This window comes from Phascolarctos cinereus, unplaced genomic scaffold, assembly GCF_003287225.1.
Source record: "Phascolarctos cinereus isolate Bilbo 61053 unplaced genomic scaffold, phaCin_HiC Scaffold_2;HRSCAF=192, whole genome shotgun sequence".
NCBI classification, from domain to species: Eukaryota; Metazoa; Chordata; class Mammalia; order Diprotodontia; family Phascolarctidae; genus Phascolarctos; species Phascolarctos cinereus.
In genome coordinates this window covers 242,213,769-242,238,951 of record NW_027555625.1, presented here as the reverse complement: position 1 = coordinate 242,238,951, position 25,183 = coordinate 242,213,769, and the positions used below count along the sequence as shown (strand labels likewise).

The following is a 25,183-nucleotide window of genomic DNA, read 5'->3' as shown; positions in this document are numbered from 1 at the left end:
AATGTCTTCCCCACTTTCAGCTTCTCTGTCTAATTTCCCCAAGTCCTAGGTCAAAGTCGGCTCTTAAACTGGGGACTTAGCTCTCATGGAGTTGCATGGAGGACTGAGAAAAATGGATAGGTCTTGGGAAGACTTGTTACAGACTCCTTAGGAAGGTTTCTTAGTGTCTCTGGGCTCAGGGAAGGAATTGCAGAGGTGAAATGTGTTAGAAACCAAACATTGGGCAATAAGGAAATGGGGCGGGGGGAACAGTAGGTGTTGGTGAACTTGTATTGTCTCCAATTACACGTGATGCTTTTAAATCACCACCACCAATGCATCTTGAAATAGAATTAGTTATGTAAGTATAATGGCTTTCTGCTTTCAGTGCACAATGATCTTAAAAAAAAAACACCCAAAAACAGCTATACCTTCTTTTTATCTTAAAGCAGGAGGTTGAGAGTTTGTCTTCAATGACTTGTTTGTGTGGCTTTTTTCCTTCGAAAGACTCTTTGGTCAGAGTTTGAGAGAAAACCCCGCAGGTTCCTGACATGAATTAAGCAGGCTACATTTTTACTGCAAAGGCCTGTGGAAATTTCCAAAGGAGGCATAAATCATTAGCCAAAGCATGAAAGACAGTAAGCAGATTATTGTGAAAAAGATATTTGTACAGTTATTTCAGTAACACTTTACTGAAAGCTTCAGACGCCTGGCAGGAGCCCAAGCGGTGACCTCGCTGAGGGAATGTGTTTTGCCAAAAAATAATCACTGGGTTAAAAACTCCTGAGTCTCCCAGGGCGTGGAATTGTCCCAAAGCCTCTAAATTCTGGACTTAAATTTGAGTTCAGAATTAATTGAGATTATGAGCAAAATACTGCCTTAGATCCAAGGGTGTTTGTCTTTGGGGGTCTTGAAGAGCCGTTGAACATAAATAAAACTCCAGGAAAAAGCCCCTCTCTGGATGGAGCCAGTTTAATAGCTAAAAAGCTTATGTTGCAAAGGTGGAAAACATTAAGAGCTTTAAATGTTACAGAGCAGTGGGCTGGCTTGACAGATCTGGCTAATCTTGAAAGCCTGACTTTCTATGAATGAGAAGCAGCAGTAATTTAAAGCAAAATGGACCCTTTTAAATAGATATGTCATGAAGACATTGGTTTGAGGCTACATCCGTTAGATTGGCTGTAGAAGGCACTGCCTTCCCATCCCTGGTGAGCTGAGTTAGTCAACGTAAGTGCATTATGTTCTAAACCTTATTGTTTTGGATTTATTTGGTTGTTTTTGTTTCTGTTTCTGTTTTTGGTAGAATGACAGTTCCTAAAGAGCAAGACTGATTTTTGTCTTGGTACCTCTAGTGCCCAGCACAGGGTCTGACACATAATGAGTGCTTCCTAAATGATTATTCCGGGGGCAGCTAGGTGGCGCAGTGGATAGAGCACTGGCCCTGAAGTCAGGAGGACCTGAGTTCAAATCTGGCCTCAGACCAAACACTTGACACACTAGCTGTGTGACCCTGGGCAAGTCACTTAACCCAAATTGCCTAAAAGTAAAACAAAACAAAACAAAAAACCTAAATGATTATTCCTTGCTTACTTAATTGACTGAGGAATTAACTCAATGGGAAAAATAGAACCAAGTTTTTGTTGTCACATTAAAGGCAGTATGGTACAGTGAGTAGATAGAGTGCTGGATTCAGGAAAACCTGGGTTTGATTCATGCCTCCAGTGTTCACTGGCAATGTGACAAGTCACTTAATCTTTCTGAGCCTACCTGTTTTACAAATGAGGAAACTGAAGCAGTTTAATTAAATAGCTTGCCCAGGGTCACACAGGTAGTTAGTGTCTGTGACTGGATTTTAATTTAGTTCTTTCTGACTCTAGTTCCAATGCTCTGTCCACTGTACCACGTAGCTGCCATGATGTAGTAAAAAGAATAGTAAAATTGGAAGACAGGCTCAAAGTTCAGTCCTGTTCCAAAGCCTAGCTAAGTAACCTTGGGTAAGCTACTTCCTCTCTCTACATCATTTTTTCCTTTATAAAATAAGGGATTTGGGCTAGATGAGCTTTCAGGTCCCTTCCAATTCTAAATCATACAATAATACAATCAATTGGAGAAAAGTACAGTGGTCTCCATGTCTTTTCCTCCTGCCACACCTCCCCTATGATGACTCCTTCTCCTGTTCCCTAGCTTCATCCTTCATGTTCATGGAGGACTAGCACCTCTGAGCCCTTTTCATGGATGATCATCTACCTTTGGTGTCCACCTTCACCCAGTTCTTACCTGTAGCAAGCTGTAGCATGCACAGTGGCCACACCCGAGTAAAACCATCTTAGCAGGCAGGCTAAACCAGGTTGAGTGTAACCAACAGGTCTCAAATCTGTCAGTGAGTTAGGGGGATGTCTACCCCAGACATGTGAAGACTTCTGCCAGCAGAATGGGTATATGAGAACAATTTGTTCTAACTGCCATTAAGGCAGCTGAAGCAGGCACTGTGGAGCACTTGGAGCTTGGTCAGACATCGAAGACACCAAGGGCCATTCCCAGTTGTCTTGACTTTTGTCTTGCTGCTGGACTCCAATGACTCTGGAAGACAGTGAGGCTGATGACTTTGTGCAGCTCTGCTTCACTTAAATCCAATTCATGAGCAAGTCAAGACATTACCTGTGATGTTATTGGTCTTCGTCGAAGATAAAGGATGAAAAACAGCAACAGCTCCATCCCAGTCATCTTTCAAGGCTTAGCTAAAGTCCCACCTCTTCCAGGAAGCTTTTCCTGATTACTGTAGCTCACCTCCTCCCTAACCCACCCTTTGTCTTTTGAACTGCTCTGGCACTTTAAATTGCACACTGTCTTGTTTTGTTCATTTTGTTTTCTAATGGTTTCCAGGGGTTCTCCTTCCTTTCTCATTTCCTGAGAGAGGTTTAAAAATGCTGGAATCCTTCTTCCTCTGTCTCTCCCACTCCCCTTGCTCCAACAGCAACCTCAATGGACAAAAAAATGGGCAGTTTATATTTCTGAATATGCCCTCATTTCATTGGTTATGGAATGGTGATAGGAAAGAGAGCCAAAGCAGTATGTTGGAAAGAACCTTGAGTTTAGAGTTAGAGGCCTCAGGTTTGAAATGCAGCTCTGCTCCTTGATCTTCATGTGAACTTAGGGAAGTCTTTAAACACTTTTTTTTAAAAATTCTGAACTCAATACGTACCTAATAAAATGAGCATTTCTATACACAAAGCAGAACAGAATCTAGATGACCATACACAGCGCACAAATCTGCACCTGATAGAGCACACTTCTCTTTCCAAATATGTGACACCTTCAGCAGATTATGTTTAAAACTGCCTGGCTTGTCTCTGTTTCCTACTACAAGTCGCTTTAATGTCCTTGAACCTCAGTTTCCTCCTCTGTCAAATGGGAAGGGCATGTTGGATTAAATGCTCTCTAAGGCCTCTTCCAGCTTAAATCCTATGATCCTACTTCTGGAGGGCTGGATGCCAGTTACTTCAAAAGCTGCTCTAACTATTCCAACAAGGAGCAGGCTGGAGCTTTCTGCCCTGTCTACTTTTTGTCAAAAAAAGCATATTAAATAAAGGAAGAAAGAACAGCCAGTGAGCCTGTTGGCTATTTCCTTTAATTCCATCAAAATGACTTCTTTCAGATCCACTGTCAGGCCCTGATGATCTGTTCAGCCTGTGGGGTGGAAGAACTGCCTTCATCTTTGGGGGAGTCCTGGGGGCGTTAATGTTTTGCACATTTCCTTAGGACTCCTGGATTTTGCTGATAAAATGTCCAAGGCAGAAAGAAAGCACATGCTTGTTAGAGGGGCTTCTTAATGTGCCCCCAAGCCCCTTCAGTGTTTTCTCTCTCCTGACATTCACACCCTTGCATACACTTGTACATCTTTGTGTGCCATGTGAACCTCTGTGGGACATAACTCAGTGTTTAGAAATCTATGTGTGTGCATATCTGTGTACACAACTGTAGGTTCATTTATCCTTGTGTGTGGATCTGTCTGTGTGGGCCTCTTCATTGCATGGATCCATCTGCAATTCCATGTATGTACCTGAACTTGGATAAGTGTGTTTTGAAAGTAGCCTGCTTCCTGACAAGATGAGCTTCTTGGTGGTAGCTTGAGAACCCACTGCAATTAGACGGGGGCAAGGTAGTTGTTGTTGCTCTTCCTTCATCCTTAAAAAGGACCGATGTCATCATGAGGGTGATGACTTACATGTGAATTGGGTTTAAATAAGGCAGAGCTGCACAAAGTCATCAGCCTCACTCTCTCTTCCAGAGTCATCGAAGTCTAGTGGCAAGACAGAAGTCAAGACAACTGGTAATGGTGGAGGATGCAGTGGATGACCTTGGCCTTTCCAAGTTAAGGTCTCTCCTAGGCCTCAGTTTGTCTGAGTCAACACCCATTCAATGACAGGGTTAAAATATGTTAGATGTCTCATAGTCCAAATGTGGATTCTTGTGTTGAAGGGAAAGGGTGTATACAGAGACATAAGTTTTGTGGTTTTCTTGCATCACTCTCATTTCTCTTCCCAATTTTTCCTCTGCTTCTCTTACTTGCTTCTCAAAATCCTTTTTGAGCTCTTCCATGACCTGGGACTGATTCATATTTTTCTTGGAGGCTTTGGATGTAGGAGCTTTGACTGTGTTGTCTTCTGGTTGTATGTTTTGATCTTCTTTGTCACTAAAGCAAGATTCTATGGTCTCACTTTTTTTGCACTTTTTGCTCATTTTTTTCCAGCCAATTACTTGAGTTTTAAACTCTTTGTTAAGGTAGGGTCTGCTTCCAGTGTGGAGAATGTACTGTCCCAAGCTTCAGGGGTTTTGTGCAGCTGTTTTCAGAGATACTTCTAGGGACCTGTAAATTTTCAGTTCTTTCAAGATGGTATGATCAAGGGTGAGGTGTTTACTCCTTTCCTGGCCTGTGCTCTGGTCTATGAGTGACTACAAGCACTCTTTTCTACCTTGGAACTGTGAGGAGGATTCCTTCTGCATCACCACCACAGGCTCCACCATGCGAGCACTCCTCCTCACCCCAGGACTGCCACCCAGAACTGTGACCCAGATCCAAGGAAAGGCAAAGCAAGAGAATCCTGCCTCAGTGCCAGCAAAGAGATCTCTGCAATCCCCCTCTGATCAGCCACTTGATCCCCACTCTCTCTGTGGGTTGAGAGCTCTGGAAGCAGCCGCTGCCCCGGGGCTGCTCTGGGATAGGGGCCAGACTGAGCTCCTCTCTCGCCATGGTCTGACAGACCTTTCCTACTGACCTTCAGAATTGTCTTTGGTGTTTGTGGGTTGAGAAGTCTGGGAACTACTACAGCTCCGCTTGATTCAATCCCCTGAGAACTGCTCCAGGTTCACTGAAGCCTGGTCTCTGCCTGTGCACCCACACTAAACTACACTCCTCTCCCAGCCTGGCGCAACAGACCTTTTCAATCAACCATCCAGGTTGTCTTGGGCTGGAATTTTGTTTCACTCTGTCTTTTTGTGGGTTCTGCTGCTTTAGAATTTGTTTAGAGCCATTTTTACAGGTATTTGGAGGGGTTTGGGGGGAGAGCTTAAGCAAGTCACTGCTTCTACTCTGCCATCTTGGCTGTGCCCTGACATAAGTTTCTAAGGCAAAGAAAATCATCAAATATTGATGCTAGAAGGTTTCTAAGAAATGAACTAGTCTAAACCTATCATTTGACAGATGGAGACTTTGAGGCCCAAAGATTAAGTGACTTTTCCTAGTTACATAGGTAAGAAGTAGGAAGTTGTGAACCCAGATCTTCTAAGGTCAAAACTCTTTCCACTATATCATCTTCTTTTCTATGCTGAGCTGGGGCATAGATGGTTGAGTTCTGACAACCAGAAAATTGGCCAGTGCCTTGGATTGGGTATACAGATACTTAGATAGAAGACAATGGTAATACAGGGTACAGGCCCTTCCTCTGGGCTACTAGGAATCTCTAAAGGGGAGGCATATGTGGAAACAACACAAGATCAATGCCTAACCTCTCCTCATTTGTTCACACACATATCACAGGGCTTTGCTTTGCTCTAGGCTAAATAGATGAACTTCTTAGAAGTATATATTAGCCTACCTGTGAATATTGATAATATGTAACCTTGACGATGATGATGGAAATAGTATCTCATACTGATACAGTGCTTCACAGTTTAAAGAAAGGACTTTTCTTTACAAAAATTCTGTGAGACAGGCTGCATAAATATTACTATTCGCATTTTACAGACAGGAAAATTGGCTCAGGGTTGATGTGATATAATGAGTTCATGCCAGAGCCAGGATTAAAAACCCGGGTCTCCAGGCCAGAGATCGAAAAGCAACAACAATAAGTAATCTAAGACTGTAAAAGTGGCAGATAGGTGGCACAGTGGATAGAGTGGAGTCAAAAAGACTCATCTTCCTAAGTTCAGATCTGTCCTGGAGACTTACTAGCTGTGTGACCCTAGGTCAGTCATTTACTCCTGTTTGCCTTAGTTTCCTCATCTGTAAAATGAACTAGAGAAGGAAATGGCAAATCATTCCAGTATCTTTGACAGGAAAACCCCAAATGGCATCATGAAGTGTCATACATGACTGAAAAATGACTGAACAAGATAGTAAACCCTAAATCCCACCTCTGATGTTTACCATCCATATGACCTTGAGCAAGTCACTTAACTTCTATCAGTTTCCTCATCTTTAAAATGAGGGGGTTGGATTAGATGACCTTTAAAGCCATTTTTGGCTCTAGATCTATGATCCTATGACCTCTCTGGGCCTCAGTTTCTTCATCTGCAAAATGAGGGAGTTAGACCACAATGTCTCTGAGGTCCCTTCTGCCTCTCTGTGATCCATTATTGTTAGGTAGAGTCAGGGAGGGCTTCCTGAAAGGCTTATGCTTTTTTATTTTTAATTTATAGAACAAAACAAGTATTTCCATAACATAGTAGAATTTTTAAAAATGATTGCACATGAAACTGCAAATCTACTAGGTACAACCTGCTATGCCTTTTAAATATATAATAAAGTTATCATGTAACTTTTTTCCTGTTTCTCTTCTCCCCCCCATCCCCTACCCTAGAAAAAAGCCTTCTTTATCGTTCATTTTTTTAAGGTGGGGAGGGAAGTCATTCTAGATACAGAAAATGTACAATGGCATCGATGTAGGGATGAGAGAATCTCAGCTAAACAAAACACTAGCCTGCTTTCCCTACTTCCCTGCCCCACCTTACCCCAGAAGGCATCCATGTGAGCTGCCCCCAAAAGAGGGCCATTTGTGTTTTGGGGTTTGTAGAGGCATGGCCTGAGTTGTCTCCTTGGCCTTTCATGATTGACATTTTCTCTCTGTGGTCATTGGGCAGAAAGAGAAAAACTTTGGCTCGAAATTTCCTCTCCCCCTTCTCCAGACAGGGGATTGAAAAAGCCCCAATGTATGTGTGTCTTAGGGCACTTGAACATTTTCAGCTGTCCAATTTTATTTTTCTTAGTCTGCAGTGGGCCTCCCCAGCTAAACTTCTAACCTTCAGGATTTTTATTTCGAATGTCACGCACATGTAATTGGCATGAGCCACTGTGGCTGCTGCGCCCAGTGACAGAGACAAATGGGCTCTGTGTGCACCTGAAGCTGAGTCTTATTTAATTTTGTCATTTTCAATTAAAATCTGCCTGGTCCTCTCTCTGGTTCAGTGCAAACACTTAGGGAAATTCACATGACAGTGACTGCAAGTTGCAAACATTCCACCAGAGATGATTAGGGTCTCCACCCCTTAGGCTCCTCCTTGTCTTTTTCTTTCTTTCTTTCTTTCTTTCTTTCTTTCTTTCTTTCTTTCTTTCTTTCTTTCTTTCTTTCTTTCTTTCTTTCTTTCTTTCTTTCTTTCCTTCCTTCTTTCTTTCCTTCCTTCTTTCCTTCTTCTCATCTAGGAAAAGGTGGATTGACTAACCCACCCAGAGTGGAAGGATGGGAAATTCGAACATTGAAATTAAATTAGCAAAGTTTTTCATGTTTGGAACTATAAGAAGCATGCAAACTTTTTTTGAATGGTGCAAAAGGCAAAATGAATAGGAAAAAAAGTAAAATAACCTTGAGCATTATCACAGTATTTTTTTTCAAAAATGCTTTCTGAAGTAATCTGTAAATTTTAAGTTTCCCACAGTGATATACTGTAAGTTTGTAAAACAACACAAACATTTACCTTGGCCAATGGCCTCATGGAAAGAATAAAAATTATCAACACAACAAAATGGCTTAAAAAGATGAGGTACCCTCCCGGAGGAAGCCCGGAGAATGTAAAAGTCATCTTTGTAGGCCTGAGTCTATTCATACAGTGCCAGCAAAAACAACCCAGTGGGGCCAGCTCCCTCTCCCTGGAAAGGGGTGATTGCTTTCTCCAGGCAGTGTACTTCAGTAAAGAGACTCCTGGTCTGGGTGGTAGGAGACCTGAGACGTGTGTTATAGTCCTATTATGCCAATAACCACCTATATGGCCTTAGGCAAGTCACTTCCCTTCTGGTCTATATTTGATACATGATTTAGATGAAGGGATAGAGGTTATACTTATATGACTTGTAGTTAGCATGAATCTGGGATGGATGGCTAGGAAGGCAGAATATGAATCCAAAAAGATTTCAACAGGACAGAAAAATAGACTGAATCTAGTAAAATGTATATTAATAAGGATAAATGTAACTAAGTCTTATGCTCGGATTCAAAAATCACCTGTACAGAGTAAGGGAAGTATAGCTACTTAATAGTTCACATGGAAAAAGATCTGGTGGTCTTAGAGCATGAGAACCTTGATGTGTGGCAACAGTGTGACATGGTAGTCAAAAAAGCTATGATCTTCAGCCACATTAACTGAGGTGTAATATCATAGATTGAGGGAAGTAATGGCCTTGCTGTATTGTGTTCAATTTAACCTGTCATATTTTAGGAAGGAGATTGACAATCTGGAGTATATCCAAAGGCAAGACATATTCCAGGTGATGAGAGGACTGAAGGCCATGACATACAAAGATCACTTAAAGAAAATGAGGCTTCAAAAGGGGAGATTTGAAAAGAACATGATAGTTGTTCTCAGGCATCTGAAGGGCTATTAAATGGATTAGTCTTATTCTAGTTGGCCCCAGAGAACAGAACTAGGAGCTATGGAAAGTTACAGAGAGGCAGATTTTAGCTTCAATGGGAGGGGAAACCCCACAGAATTACACAGTTGAAAGATACTTCAGAGGCCATCTAGCCCAACCTGTACTTGATCAATAGCCCCTTGCATAACATCTCTGACAAATGGCCATCTAGTCTTTGTGTGACTACCTCCTCACTGAAGGAGAGCCCAATACTGCCAGAGGCAGCTCATGCTCTTTTTGGCTTCATTATTGGGGCATTTTTTTTAAACCAAAAATCTTCTACATAAGGATAGCAGGAATGTGTGGTGAGGGGTATTTCTGTTTGAATATGGGTTGGACTTCATGAACCTTAAGGTACCTCTCAAATATTGAAGATTCTGTGGAAAAACTCCCTGGATCTTCGTTTCTTGATCTGTAGACTGAAGTTGAACTAGGTAATCTTGTTTTATTCCAGCTATAATATTCTCTGCCAATAACACCTCACATTTTGCATAGATTATCTCATTTTATAATTTAAAAAATTATAGGCCCCTTAGGCCCCTCACCTGTACCCCTTTGGTGGGGAAGAAGCATTTGGGTTGGTTTTGATGAGAGGCAGCGTTTTATAATTGATAGGGAGGGAGAGGAATTATGCAGGAAGACCTAGGTTCATATCCCACCTTTAGCATGTAGTGGTGTGTAGGCGAGTGACGCTGGTTAAATCACTTAACCTCGAAGTGTTCCAGGCAGTCTCTGTAAGTCACAGAGAAGGTAGTGATCTTCACTTGTAGAGCACATTTCCTTAGCTGGAGTTTCCTATACCAATGAAATTACAAGTGTGATCTAAAAAATGCTAAAATCTGGTTTACATACTTTATCTCATTTAGATATCATGTAGCACTTTACATGCATTATCTGGAGCAGTTAGGTGACACAGTGGTTAGAATGCTGGACCTGGAGTGAGGAAAACCTGAATTCAAATCACCTACCTTGCAGGGTTGTTGTGAGGATCAAATGGAATAATATTTGGTTTTTTTAGATAATATTTTTTTCCTCAATTACTTGTTAAAACAATTTTTTACATTTTTATAAGTTTTTAGTTCCCAAATCTATCCCTGCCTCCCTCCCCTCCCCACTCCCTGAGGTAGCAAACAATCCAATATTGTTTATACATGTGCAGTCATGTAAAACATTTCCACGTTGGTCATTTTGTATAAGACTCAAAGGAAAAATAACGAAAGAAAGAAAAAGAGTATGCTTTGGTGTGTATTCAGACAATGTGAGGTGATATTTGCAAAGCACTTAGCCCAGTATGTAGTGGGTGCTATATAAATGCTTATTTCCTTTCCCATATCTCGTTTGATTTAGTTTTCTTTGTAGCTTTGCTGGTGAGGCCTGAGCCAAGAACCTGAGAAGATGTAGAGCGGGATGCCTGGCAGCCATAGGAGATGATGGAAAAAAGCTGTTTACTTTTAGAGGTGAGATGGATCTAGGCACAGGGACTCACTCCCTGGTGTTGGGGGGTGGAAGGGTAATCCGAAGGAGAAAAGGACAGAAAGAGGGGATCAAGTATTCATAATACTTACGCACAGGGGATGTTGAAAGTGCCCGGTTTCTCTTCTCAGGCTTCTGTTCTTACTGTGAAAACTATTTTTAAGTCCAACAATGTGGCTGGCTGGGTAGCTCGGCAAGTTGTTTGGCAAGATCCAGAACCCTTAAGGGAAACCCCCCTATTCAGAAAGTATTGACGTATAGGGTGTTTATAGAAGGGGGGCTTGGAAAACAGATCACAGTTTGCCACAAATGAGATTAATGGACAGTAAATAACATTTACATTGCAGAAAGCCCCTAATCCTTCTTTCCTACTGCTGGGAAGTCTAGACCAGTGCTGAGCCCAGAGCTGAGACAGCAGGTATGTGAACCGTGCCCCTCCCTTCCCCCCCAAGCTCCTGTTACAGCTACTCTGCTTGTAGGTGAATGAATATCACAGAAACTCACATAAATCTAGAGCTGGAAGGACTGTCAGAGCTCATCTGGTTTAACCTTCTGATTTTACAGAGAAAAAAAAAACTTTTACCCAGAGAAGGAAATCTAGGCTCAGAGAAGGACACACAGCTCATTGGAGGCAGAACTGGGTCTAGGATCCAGGTTTCCTAATCCAGAGAGCAATTATTTTGACTGTCCCCAATCCTGGGAGATTAAGGACTTTGTAATTAAGGACTTTATCTCTCTCTCTCTCTCTCTCTCTGTATGTATGTGTATGTGTATGTGTATGCATATATATACATATTATATACATATATATGAGTGTATGTGTATGTGTGTGTATACACATATATGTATATTGTAATGCGTTTTATTGAGGCATTTTGTCATTATGTCATAGTCATTTCTGAGGGATTACTTAATATTTACCAATTGAACCCTCCTTTGTAAAAAAAAAAAAAGTAGCAATTAAGCAAAAACATCCATACAGTACACTGACTGCATCTGACAATGTTCTGTCTTTGTGGTCTGCTACTTCTCTTCCATGATGGTAGAGATATGTTTCATTACCTGTTCGCCTTCCTTTTAAGGAAACTCCCTTTTAGAGATCTTTTCATTAACATCCTTGTGGTCGTTGAGTATATTGTCCTTTTGGTTCTCCTCTGCATCTGTTCATGCAAATCTCTTGTGTCACTGAATTCCTTGTATTTGTAACATATTGCTACTTATACTGTTCCATTACATTTGTATACTATAGTTTTTTCAACTTTTTTCCAATTGATGGTTTTGCTTGCAGTACTTTACTACCATAAACAGTGCTATAATGAATATCTTGGCATATATAGAATTTTTGTTTGTCTTTGACTTCCTTGGTGTGTAAGCCTAGTCATGGGATTGCTGAATCAAAGGTTATGGATGACTTAGTCACTGTTCTTGCATAAGAAATATCAATTCCACATAGATACCCAGAAGAGTGGGGCAATTCATAGCTCCACCAATAGTCTATCAGTGTGTCTGTCATTTCACAATCCCTTCAACATTGAGCATCCCCATTTTTTATCATCTTTGCCAATTTGCATGAGGTTTGAGGTGACTCTAGGCATCATGTGATGGAGGAGGGCTTGGCATTCAAGTATACATTCATTCACTCAGCAAACATTTGTCAAGTGCCTACCATGGATATCCCTATTCAAATAGGTCTGGATCAAAGAGGCATAAGATGTCATTAGTGCCCTCAAAGGGCTTACCAGCTATCTGGGGAAATCTGGTATTTCCAGTCTGTCTGGGAGACTAATACATAAAATAATGAGAGGACAATTCCTTGTCAAGATGTATCTGACTGAATGATGAAGGGGATTATTTCAAATAAACCTGGAAAGACTTATATGAACTGATGCAGAGTGAAGTAAGCAGAACCAGAGAACAATTTATACAATAGCAATATCGTAAAGGCAAACAACTCTGAAAGACTTAGAAACTCTAATGAACACATTGACTAATCAAAATTTTAGAGGGCTCATCATGAAACATACTATCTACCTCCCGATGAGAGGACTCGGGGTAAATTGAGGCTTATGGGCTTTGGGAAGTTGGGAGGGGCTGAAAGGACACAGCCAATGTCTAGCTTGACTAGACATTTGTAATGGGTTTTATTTTTCTTGCTTTCTCAGTGGGGAAGTTGGGAGGGAGAGAATTTAGCCCTGAAAATAAAATAAAATTGAATTTAAAAAAAAAAAAGATGTGTCTGAACATCAGTACGGTTGGAGTTTCTTGGTTAAAGAAGCAGGACTTGAGCTTGATCCAGAAGGATAGGGAGGATTTATACTCATTTAGAGAAAGAGGGAAAGCATTCTAGGCAACAAGGGTGTTGTATTATGTATGTATGATTGGATGGGTGATTTTTCAGTCCTGTGATAGAATTAAGAGCTGGAAGGGAGCTTAAAGGTCATCTGGCCCAAGCCCCTCATCTTATAGAGGAAAAAACTAGGGTAGTGACTTGCCCAAAGCCAAACAAGAAGGATGCCCATTAAATGGGGAATGGTTAAACAAGTTGTGGTATATGCTTGTGATGGAATGTTTACTGTAAGAAAAGATGAGCTCAGTGATCTTAGAAAAACATGGAAAAGACTTGTGTGAAATAATGAAGAGTGAACCAACATTATTGGTCGACAAATAATTGTGAATGACTAAGCTATTCTGAGTATTATAAATTGTAAATTGAGTATTACAAATACTCAAATCAACTACAAAGGACCTATGAAGGAAGATGCTATCTACCTCCAGAAAAAGAACTGATGAATAGAAGTATGGTTTTCCATACACGCATATGTATATATGTATATATGTGTGTGTGTGTTTATATATATGTATATATTTATATATTCATGTCAAATAGTGGCCTTCTCTGTGTGGGGTGGGGAGGGAGGAAGATAGTTCACAACTTAAAATGTAACCTAAATAAATAAAAATAATTTTTTAAAAAATCAATGCTTTTTCTTCTTGAAACAGTTGAGTTACTGAGACAGAAAGTGATGGCAGGCAGGGAGGGGACAAGGTAGAATACTTTTCCTTTCCAGAGGGCCTGTATGTCAATCTTAAGGGAAATTCTGGGGAGGCACAGAATCCAGTGCCCTGATAGTCTGGGGCAGAAAAGCACCCCTTTCATTGTCAGGGCTGGCTGGGTTTGTTTTTCTGGGTCTGCCAGTGTGATCCTTTAATTCTGGCATCATTCTAATTAATGGTGGTTCTGAATTTAATAGTCTTCACATATTTCTGTGGCTTTTAGGGGAGAATGTAGACTTAGCTCAGGTCTCTTCATTCCTCTTAGGGAAAATCCTTTTTAAAAAGAAGCAAATTAGAATTGGTGCTGAAGAGTTAGCTGCTGTCTCAGCAACAGGACTTCTCTGTTCCATCTACATCCTTGGGCTGAGTTTTATGGGGAGGGAGTTTAACTTGAAGTCTCAAACCAGAAGTCAAATTTAGAATCTTACAGCTAAAATGCACCTTTGAAATCATCCAGTTTTACAGAAAACCCTTTTGTTTTACAGAAGAGGAAACTGGAGAGAAGTAACTTGTCCAAGGTCACAAAGCCAACAAGTGGCAAGGCTTGGATTCAAATGTGGATCTTTTGTACTCCAAATCCAGTGCCTACTCTCTCTCTGTCTCTGTCTCTCTGTCTCTCTCTCTCTCGCTTGCTCTCTCTCTCTCTTCCCTTCTTGCTGTCTCTGCCTTCCCTCTCCACATACCATGCTTGTCCTTGGGAGCCTAAATCAGTTTAAAGAGAAGCTAGACAGACCCTACTTCTTCCTATTGAGATAGTAATCAGTGAAACTGTGCTCTTAGGATCCCAGACCTGTTCAATGTGAAAAAGACTGTCATCTCTGTCTGGGGGAAGGGGAGGAGCCTTCTGGGGATCATCATTTTAGAGCTGGAATAAACCTTTAATGTGGTCTAGTGTAAAGGTGGGGTCTGTGAGCTTTTTTTTTTTAATGTTGATAACTAGTTCATTATAATTGGTTTCCTTTGCAATCCAATTATTTTATTTTATGCATTAGAAACGCTATTCTGAGAAGGCTTCACCAGACTGCCAAAAGTGACTATGGCACATAAAAAAAGATTAAGAATCCCCTGCTTTAGTATAATCCCCTCATTTTACAAATGAGGAAACTGAGGCTCCTGAGAGATAAATGACCTGCTATAGGGCCACATCCTAAGCAGCAGAGCCAGGATTCAGCATCTCAGAGTTGGAAGTGACCTCAGAGGCCAGTGAGTCCAATATGAATCCCTTCTCAACAAAGCCAACAAGGGATCCTTTAGCCTTTGTCAAAGGCCTTCAGTGACCAGGGTGCCTGCCATAGGCTGAGGCTGCCCAGTCCACTTTGAGATAGCTCTAGAGGTTTAGGAAGCTTTTCCTTTGGTTGAGCCTAAATGTGCCTCTTTGTAACTTCCAGGCTTTTCCCTCTGAGGCCAAAGCAGAATAAGCCTAATGCCGCTTTTACAATACCAGTCCTTCAAAACTTAAACATAGCTTTCATTTCCATCCCCCTCCAAGTCTTCTCTTTTCTAGGCTAATAATGATAATAATAATAGCTACCATTTATGTAGCACTCCCTCTGGGCCAAGCATTAAACTAAGCACTCTACAATTACTATCTCATTTGATCTTCACAACGGTAGTAAAGCACCTACATGGGAGGTAGGTGGTAGGTACGATTATTATCTCCATTTTATAGATGGGGAACCTGAGGCAAACAGGTTAGATAACTTGGCGGGGGTCACACAGCTAGTGAGTATCTAAAGGCAGATTTGAACTCATGTCTTCCAGACTCCAGGGCTGGAGCTCTATCCATTGCACCACCTAGCTGCTAAAAATCCCCAGTTCCTTAAACCGGTTCTCCTAATGGCTGAACTCCTGGTCTTTTGGATGCCCTCCAGCTTACCACTACCCTTGCTGAAATACAGTGCCCAGAGGTAGCTAGGTGGCACAGTGGATAGAGCTCCGGCCCTGAAGTCAGAAGGACCTGAATTCAAATCTGGCCTCAGACCGAACACTTGACACTTACTAGCTGTGTGACCCTGGGAAAGTCACTTAACCCCAGTGGCCTAAAAAAAGTTTAAAAAATAAATAAATAAAATGCAGTGCCCAGAGCTGAACATAGCACTCCAGAGGCAGTGGGCTCAGGGCCCAGCTCAGCAGTACTATTCCCTCTCTAAATTCTAAACTTTTGCTTCTCTTAAACCTGTAACATAATAATAATAGCTGACATTTATGTAGCATTTACTAAGTGCCAAGGACTGTGCTTTACAAGCTTTCTCATTTGATCCTCACAACAACTTTGAGAGACAGGTGCAATTATTATCCCCAGGCTCACACAGCTAGTAAACATCTGAGGCTGGATTTGAACTCAGATCCTCCTACCTGCAAGTTCAGCAATCTCTCCACTGAGCCACCAACCTGGCCCTGACAGGCAGCCATGCAGCCCCTGCTGAATCACTTCCAGTTACAGAAAGATCACTATTCTATAAGGGATTTGAACCCGGATCCTCTGCCTCTAGATGCAGTGCTCTAGTGCCACTCCTGTCTTTATTCCTCTAACTCTGCTATAGTTAGGCATCTTTTATCTAGCCCTCACCATCCCTTAAGCCTAATAATAACAACAATAGTAATAGCTGACCCTTTCATGGTGAGTTAAGATTTGTGAAGTGCTTTACATCTAATGCTTTGTAAAGTAGGGGGAACAGGAGAGCCCCTTGATCAAATCAAGGCATTTTCTAAAGAACCCAATAATATGATAGAATGCAGGCACTGTTAGTTCATGGGTTAGCTGGGTTCTCTGAGCCTGCTCATCTCTCTCTGCCCACAGCTCTATGCTGGGAGCTCACATCCACCTCCCCCACACTTGTTATCAAGTTGTTGAGGAAACCCCCCGATTTGATCAGAGATTCCCTTCATCTACCACCCTTGGACTCCAGCTTACAAGAAAAGTGAATGCAACTGTCATTGAAGGCTAGCATCCAGAGGGGCAAGCCTGAGAGGCTTTGTGGCACATCACCCAAACCACTTTGTGGATTTCTGTAGCAGCTCCCGAAAATTGCCTCTGCCTCTGGGGTGATTCCTGGAAGATATGGAACAGGTGCACAGCACTGTGGTTTAGGAGAGGAAGTCAAAGAGATAGCCATATCCAATTGGAAATGCAACAGGAAATTCACCAAGTGGAGTGGATTTACCTCAAAACCCTGGGGGCCCAATGGCCTTTCCCCTGAGAAAAATACAAGGAATTTATTTTTTAACTAAAAGAGATGCCATCTCTGACACTCCAGTGCTCAGAGCCCTCCTGGGGCAGCGTTTTAAGATCACTTGGAAGGGACAATGGTGCTTGTTTTACCATTGTTCCAAGGCTAGAAATGGGTTGAGAACAGCCCATTCTGTGGGCTATGGACCCTAAATCCTGACCATGCAGTTGTCCTCAGTGGTTCAAAGATATCACCTTGTGCTTAGAAGACTGGACTGACTTGTGGGGGTGAAATACAGCAGAATGCTATTAAGCGTTGCTTTCTTAACTCATCCCTGGTGTCCATCCCTCATACTAAACCCTACTTCCCTTCACATACTTGATATTTTGGCCAAACTGATCTGCTTCACAGTCCCCCACCCTGGCATTCCATCTTCCATCTTGGTAGCCTTCCACAGACTGTTCCTAATGCTAATGCCTTCCTCCTACAATGATGTCCAATCTATCTTGTATATATGTTCTTTGTATGTAGAGGCAAGTAGGTGGCCCAGCAGACAGAGAGCATGGCGCTTGAGAAGCCTTGAGTTCATTCAGCTTCAGATACTTACTAGCTGTGTGACTCTGGGCAAGTCACTTAACTTCTCTCTGCCTCAGTTTGCCCCAGTGTAAAATGGGAATAAGAACAGCACCTACCTCCCAGGGTAGTTGTGAGGATCATAAAAGTGCTTAACATAGTGCCTGGCACATAGTAGATACTTAATAAATGATTATTTCCTTGTTTACATGTTGTCTCTCCGCCCCCGCTGTCCCCACCATTAGATTGTGAGTTTCTTGAGAACAGGGACTTTTTTTTTGCCCTTTTTTTGTGTGTGTATCCTTAGAATTTTACACAGTGCTTGGCACATAGTAGGTGCTTAATAAATGCTTGTTGACTTGACTAATACGTGAAATGTATTCCCTCTTTACCTCTGTCTATCTCTTAGAATTCTTGGCTTCCTTCAAGGCTTAGCTCAGGCGCCACTTTCTAATCCCCCTAATTTTAGAGTTCTTTTCCAACTCATACCTTGTATTTATTTTTGTGGGTGCTCATCATAAATCCCTGATCGAATATAAGGTCCTTAAGGGCAGGGACTTTTTTTTTGTGATTCTATTCTTGGTTCCTTGCGTCGTACGCTAGAGCTAGAACAGACCCTGAGACACCATCAAATCCAACCCCCTTATTTTACAGACAAGGAAACTGAGGCTCAGAGGGATAAAATGACTTATCCAGGGTCAAAGGCTAGAAAGAATCTGAGGCAGGATTTGAACCCTGTTCTTCCTGACTCCAGGATCTGTGTCCTATTCGTTATGCCATGCTCCGTTCTCTAAACAGTAGGCACATAATAAATATTTACCAAATTTAATTATTAGTGCAACCTTCATATTGGTCTGGTCATTTTACTTTGCTAAAGAAAATTTCAGCAGCTCTCTATTGTCTATTAAGTAAAGTCTAAATTATTTTTCCTGGTATTCAAGGCCTTTTACAATCTTGTTGGTTCTCCATTTCACCCAGATCCCTGGGCTATTTGAGTGGGGTAGAGCTGTGATCTAAATTATTCTACCCTTCTGGCTTTATCTCATGTTATTCTCCTCCGCATATTCTATTCTTTTGTTAAAATAGGCTTCTTTCCACCTTGTTGACTCCCAAACAGACACTGATTTGCACCATCTCTGTGCTTTGCTCCCACTGTCCTTATGTCCTCCCCCTTTTGTATCTAGGGGAAAAGAGAAGTTGGGACATCAGTCATAATGGCTGAACAACCACTGTGTGCACAACTCTTGGCTACACTCTCTTTTGAGGAGGAGAGAGAGATAAGGATGAATATAGAAAAAGGAGGACACACCTTCCTTTCTTTCATTGAGAGGCTTCCTGTTATGGCTGTGTTCTTATCATCTTTGTGTTCACTTTCCCACTCTGAAGCTATACCAGGTTATGCCAGGGCTTAGAAACCTGTTGAATGCTGCCCTAGGCAGACTGCATCTGAAGCACTGTGTTCAGCTTTGGGTATTGAATTTTAGGAAGGACACTGAGAGGCTGGAAGGTGTCCAGAAGACAGTGACTGGGATGATGAAGGGAATAGAACAGGACACATATACTTTAAATCAACCTGGGTTCACACAGCAATTTAAAAAAAATTGTTATTAATATCTTTTATTTTTGCATAGCTAAAATGTCTACCAGTATCTTTCCCCTTTTCCCCCTTTCCAGAAAGCCATCCCATATAACAAAGAGTATTTTTTGATTTAAAAAAAGAGAGGAAAAAAGTAGGAATAGGGAAAAAAAACCCTCATCAACACTAATCAAAAAAGTCTGAAAATACATCCAATATTCCACATCCATGGACCTTCCACCTCTACAAAGGAATGAGAAGGGGGGGGTCATCATATCTTTCCTATGTATCCAAGCTTGTTCTTTGTAATTCTACAGCATTCATTTTCTATTGTTTGGTAGCTGCACATTGTTATAGTCATTGTGTACATTGCTCTTTTTTGGCTCTGCTTACTTCACTCTGCATCAGGAATATGCGTCAATTAAAACTAGAGAATGTGCAAGCTGGAATGGACCTCAAGTAACTCACTATCTGTCATGTGGCAGGGAGATTAAACTAATTTCTTTTTTTTTTTTTGCCTTTGAGAGAACTAGTAGAAATTAGTGGACGTCGCATTTAGGCTGGATGTGAGAATTAAAGCCATCTAAGAGTGGAATGGGCTGCCTTGGAAGGTGGTGGTGGGTTCCCCCTTATTGGAGGCCTTAAAATAGAAGCAAGACCTATTATAGAAAGATATCCATCTCCCCACCCCCCGGAGTCCTTTATGCTACAGATAAGCTGTAAAAGGGGTTCTCTTTCAGATATACATTCAATTAGATGGCATCTCAGGTTCTTTCCAACTTGCAGATTATGTGATTCTGGTAGAAGGAGTCCATTTTACAGATGAAGAAATTGAGGCCAAGAGGAAATTTGTCAGGGGTCAAACAGGTGGCAGAGCTAGGCCCAAGACCTGAGTTTCCTAACTACCAATCCAGTGTTGTTTCTGCTATACTACGATATCTCTTAGAAAAGCTACAACCTCAAGGGGCAAGATATAGTAAACTGCATATTGAATAAAGTGAAAATTAGAGTTGGGTGGGGATGTGAAGATTGTGTATTTGAAAGGAGGGAGGGTTGAGATGAGTGCTGTCATTGCTGACCAAGCCAGATAGCTTCTAGCAAAATATGGAAAACTTTTCTATCACTTGGCTCTCCTTTTTATTACTTTTCTCTTCTCGCTTCTGGGGAGGAAGCCTCCTTGGGTTCCGGGTACTACAGTAGGACCTCTTTTTCAGAGGGCAGACTATTAGAGGGAGAAAAAATTCCCTTTTGCAGCCAGCTAAGCAGATTCCTTTCACAAACACAGAAAGCAAATTGGTGAAAGAAAAACATAAATCACTTTTGTCACATGTGGTTAGGTCAGCCGCTTAAAACTGATATCCTCATTTCGATTGGAACCAGCTGATTGCTGTCTGCTACTTCCCCACCCGTAAGCTGATGGAGCCCCAAGGCCCCTCCAGGCAAGGGGGTGGGGCAGGCAGAATCCCTCCAGGGTGTTTGTCCCAAAGCCCCGAGCTGTCGCTAGAAGGGCTATGCAGTGGAGATAAACAGTGTGTCTATTTTGGCACAAATGGCTTGCAGAAAAACCAAGAAGCATATTTCATCAGGAACATTTATGGCAGAGATAACAAAGTGCTTCCCTCTTCTTTCCCCTTGTCATGAGATCCCTCAGCTTTCTGTAGAACACATTACAAGAAGGGAAGACTTGGAGGCAGATTTAGAGTGGGGCCATAGATTCTTAGACATGGAAAGAAACTGGGAGGTTATGTAATTCAACCCTTTACACTCCACCTGGAGCTAGGTGATAGAGCACAGAGTGTTGACTTAGAATCAAGAAGGCCTGAGTTCAGGTATGGCTTCAGACACCTACTAGCTATGTGACCTGGGCAAGTCACTTATCCTAAGCCTCAGCTTCTTCATCTAAAAGAAGGATAATAATAGCACCTACATTACACTATATAAACTACTATTATTTAAGAACTCTAGGAACGCGGCCTTCTTCAGTAGGTCCTAGAAGAACTGGGAAAATGGCAATTTGATAAACATTTATCAAGTGCCTATGATATGCATTATCATATGCTAAGTGTTGTACCAAGATTTTGTTTTGTTTTGTTTTGTTTTAAATAGCAGTCTGTCCCCTCAATGGGCTTACGGTGATGGGGAAAAAGTTAAAACAGTTCTTGTCTTCAAAGACCTGACTTTCTAGGTGGGAAAGACCATATATATAAATCAAACTATATTAGATAAATACGGTATAGACAGAAGGAAAAAAACATATAATATAAGGTAGAGTGTAATGAAGCCAAAGGTCAGGTCTAAAGTAAGCATTGTAAGGAATATGATGAAGGAGAGATCACTTAGCTACATACTGCATTGTAGGAGAGTTCTGAGTAAAGCATTTTGTAAACCTTTAAGTGCTCAAACCTCAGACACATGAGCTACTATTAAAAATCTCTCTTACTTTTAGCTTCTGAATACTCTAAATCCCTTAGGCTGCAGCTCGAAATCCTGTTTCCTCTAGTTCTTCCTTTAGGGATGATGGAGGTCATCAGGTGACAATCCTATGTCCCAAGAGCCCTACATGGCAGCCATGCAGCAAAGCACAGTCCCTCAGGGCTGTGCAGCGGTACCCATGAGCTTGGTTCTCGGAGCTTTTCCTTGAACTCTTACTGCCCTTGAGGTAGTGGCACAAATCCTCTGCTGTGAGACTTCGATGTGATGTTACTGATTTTGTTTGGTAGTCCCTGTGCTGCGGTCATGCCCAGCATTGCCATAGGCTTACAGAGTTAGGGCTGGAAGCAGCCTCTGAAGCCATCTTGCCCAGCCCCTTCATTTTATAGTGGAGGAAACTGAGCCCCAAATAAGGTAAGTCCCTTAACCTACATCTCACAGGAAACAAGTAGCAGAGACAAGATGTGAATCTACATCTGTCTTCTGACACCAAATGTTGCAGTAGACAGAGAGAGCTGGGCCAGGAGTCAAGAGGACCAGAGCTCACATCCAACTTCAGATATTTACTACCTCTATGAACCTGGGCAAGTCAGTTTGTTCCTATTCCTATCTACCTTAGTTTGTTTCACTGTAAAATGGGGATAATAATAGTGCCTACCTCCCAGGGTTGTTTATGAGGATCAAATGAAAAATGTTTGTAATGTACTAGGCACATGGGGTGGCTAGGTGGTGCAGTGAATAGAGTGCCAGGCCTGAAGTCAGGTAGATTCCTCTTCCTGAGTTCAAATCTGGCCTCTGATACTTACTAGTTGTGTGATCCTGGGCAAGTTATTTAACCCTGTTTGCCTCAGTTTTCTCATCTGTAAAATGAACTGGAAAAGGAAATGGCAAACCACTCTAGTAGCTTTGCCAAGAAAACCCTAAATGGGTTCATGAAGAGTTAGACGTGATTGAAAAATGACTAAACAATGAGGCACACAGTGGGTGCTTAAAAAATGCTTGTTTTTTTCCTTCCTAGAATCTTAGAGTTGAACAAGATCTCAAAGGGCATCTAGTTCAACTCATACTTGAAGCATGAATATTCTCTGTATTACCCTTTAGTAATGGGAACCCAGTCCCTTACATGGGAGACCATTCTATTTTTGGACAGCTCTAATGAACAATAATAACATTTACATAGTGCTTGCTATGTGCCAAGCACTATGCTAAGTACTTTATAATTATAATTGCATTTGATTTTCACAACCACTCTGGGAGACAGGTACTATCATTATTATTATTATTATTCCCATTTTACAGATGAGGAAACTGAGGCAAACAGGGGCTTACATGACCTGCCCAGGGTCACACAGCTAGTATGTAGCTGAGACAGGATTTGAACACAGGACCCTCCAGGCCCAGCATTCTATCCAATGAACCACCTAGCTACCCCATAAAAAAGGAATTTCTCCTTTTAGATGAGGCCAAAATGTTTTCTGAAACTCTCATCTAATGCTCTGAGTTTTCCCTCTAGGGCCAAGCAGAACAAGTCTAATCCTTTTCCCACATGACATTCCTTCAGATACTTGAAGACAGCTGTCTCTTCTTCAGGCTAAACCCTGACACACACACCCCTCAAGTTCCTCCAGCTAATTCCTTCATGTGAATGGTTTCCAGGCCCCTCACCATCCTAGCCACCCTCTTCCTGCCCCACCCCCCCCCACACTCTCATGCAGCTGTAGTCCTTTGGTCTCTTCCTTTACCTGGGGGTGACAAGTGATTTCACCTCTGGTAATGCCCTAGAGGATGAAGCACATACTCAAAAGGGAAGCTAAGTTCATGGCAAATCACTTAACCTGCCTGGTGTCAGTGGATGAGGCACAGATTATACTGTGTCTATCTTGGGTAAAAGTAGCTCCACTAACAAATGAGGAAGGACCAAGCAAGTCACCCAACATTTTTCCCTTTTTAATGCTACAGATATTGATTATCTGGAAGCAGAAAACCACATAACAGTAATACTTAATCCCATTCGCCTCATTTTACAAAAGAAACTGAAGCCCCCCCCCCCAACCTCCCTGAAAAAGAAGTGACTTACTAGTGGACGTGCCACATTAAACTCATTCAGGCTCAGTTCCCATATCTATAAAATGGGGATAATTATCTCTTTATAAGCTGCCTAGTAGGATAGCTGTGAAGATCAAATGAGTTCATACATATGGAGTGCCTTGTAAAGCATAAAACCATTTAGGAAAGTCAGCTATTATTATCATTGCCCAAGATTTAAAAAAAAAAAAAGGGGGGGGGCATAGCCCAAATCTACTGACTCTTAATCCAGTGTTATCTTTCTGCTACATCATACTTTCTTGGTATTAATGGTTGGGAGTCAGGCATCTAAATTTGTCATTTCTATGAATGGGGTAGAGAGAAAATGGAGAACTGTGGGCCATGATCTAATGACACTTCTCAGATTTTTGAGCTCATTGGTTAGAGAGAGGTATGGAAAATCATAACCAATCCGGCAGACAAATGAACAGATAGTTAAATGGCATATCTATGTGCATAGTTGCATTTTTTAAAACCTGAGGTTTAGAAAGAATAGAGTTTAGTTTCTTCTTACTAACTTAAGTGGAATTTTCAAGAGATCTGGTGACACTCTCATACTTTCAGTTTCCTCCTATACAAAACGAAGAGGGTTGAACTCTGAGATGATCTCTGAGGTCCCTTTTTTTTTTTCTTTTTTATTACTAAAACTTAAATATACAACAAAAAATAGAAGAAACAAACTTAAATATTGAAACTTAAATACAAAATAAGAAAAGGGAAAAAAGGCATGTCACATGCACAACAGAACATAAGAGAGGATTCAAAATATATAGCAATACATTTCCATTTCAAGGGAGCCTGTATAATAAATACTACACATTGTGTTGACAGCTATGCATCTTTGCTTCCTTGTAAGTTTTTTTTGTTCTTTGCTGTGTACTATGAGGTCCCTTTCTGCTTTAAATTCTGTGATCTTGTTCTAAGGGGGCCCAGCATGATATGAAAGTAACTGGCCTATAAGCATTTTCCCCCCTTAATGACTCCATGATTCCTTGATTTTTACTTCTTGCCCATCTACCAAGAGACCCTGTCTCAGTTAGTTTAGGCTTCCTAAAAGATGTAGGATGGTTCCTTCAGCCATGTCTGTTGCTATGAGAAATGGAAATCACAGTATCACATGAGTGTAGAATATTACAGCAAGTAGGAGGGACCTTAGAGCTCATCTTGTCTGACCCTCACATTTTTTAGAGGAAGAAACTGAGACTTTGAGGAGGCAATTGACTTGTCTGGGGTTACACAGGTTGTAAGTAGCAGAAGTAAAATTGGAACCTAGGTCCCCTGTCTCTAAATCCAAAGCTCTTCCCACTATACTTCACAGATATGTATTTCCCTCCTGCCAAAGGAATCCTTCAGACCTGCTAGGTTCCAGGGGGGCCCTGAACAATGTTGACAGATAATACAATCTCATTTGCAAACCTGTCAGTTCTAAACTGAGTTAGGACAAATGGATTAAGAGCTGGGTGGAAATTTCGAGGTCACTGAGTGAAGATGTTTGAACATTTGCTTTCTATCTACAGCCCTATTTTTCAACTATGTGGTACACTTAATCCAACATGAAGTATCCCATATTACATTTTCTCTTGATTATAGGTTTTCTCATTCTCAAATGATCTTTGGCTACCAGTAGGGAATTTCCTTTTTTTTCCTTCTAATTGTGTGTATGTGTTTTTAACTCAACCTTTTGTATTTCATCTGTATTTCCTCTTAGGAGCCATAATAGGA

At 41.5% G+C, this 25,183-nt stretch overlaps 1 long non-coding RNA gene across 2 annotated transcripts in view; it reads left to right on the top strand.

The window, feature by feature from the left end:
- Positions 1–25,183, top strand: part of LOC110205149 (uncharacterized) — a 208,151-nt gene that overhangs the window by 82,238 nt on the left and 100,730 nt on the right. Inside the window, exons 2-3 of one of the 2 annotated variants that reach the window (XR_002323513.2) lie at positions 10,460–10,557; positions 10,921–10,991. This is a non-coding gene — a long non-coding RNA (uncharacterized LOC110205149). Of the gene's footprint in view, positions 1–10,447; positions 10,558–10,920; positions 10,992–25,183 lie in introns of both variants that reach the window. The other variant, XR_002323514.2, reaches the window with a different exon arrangement.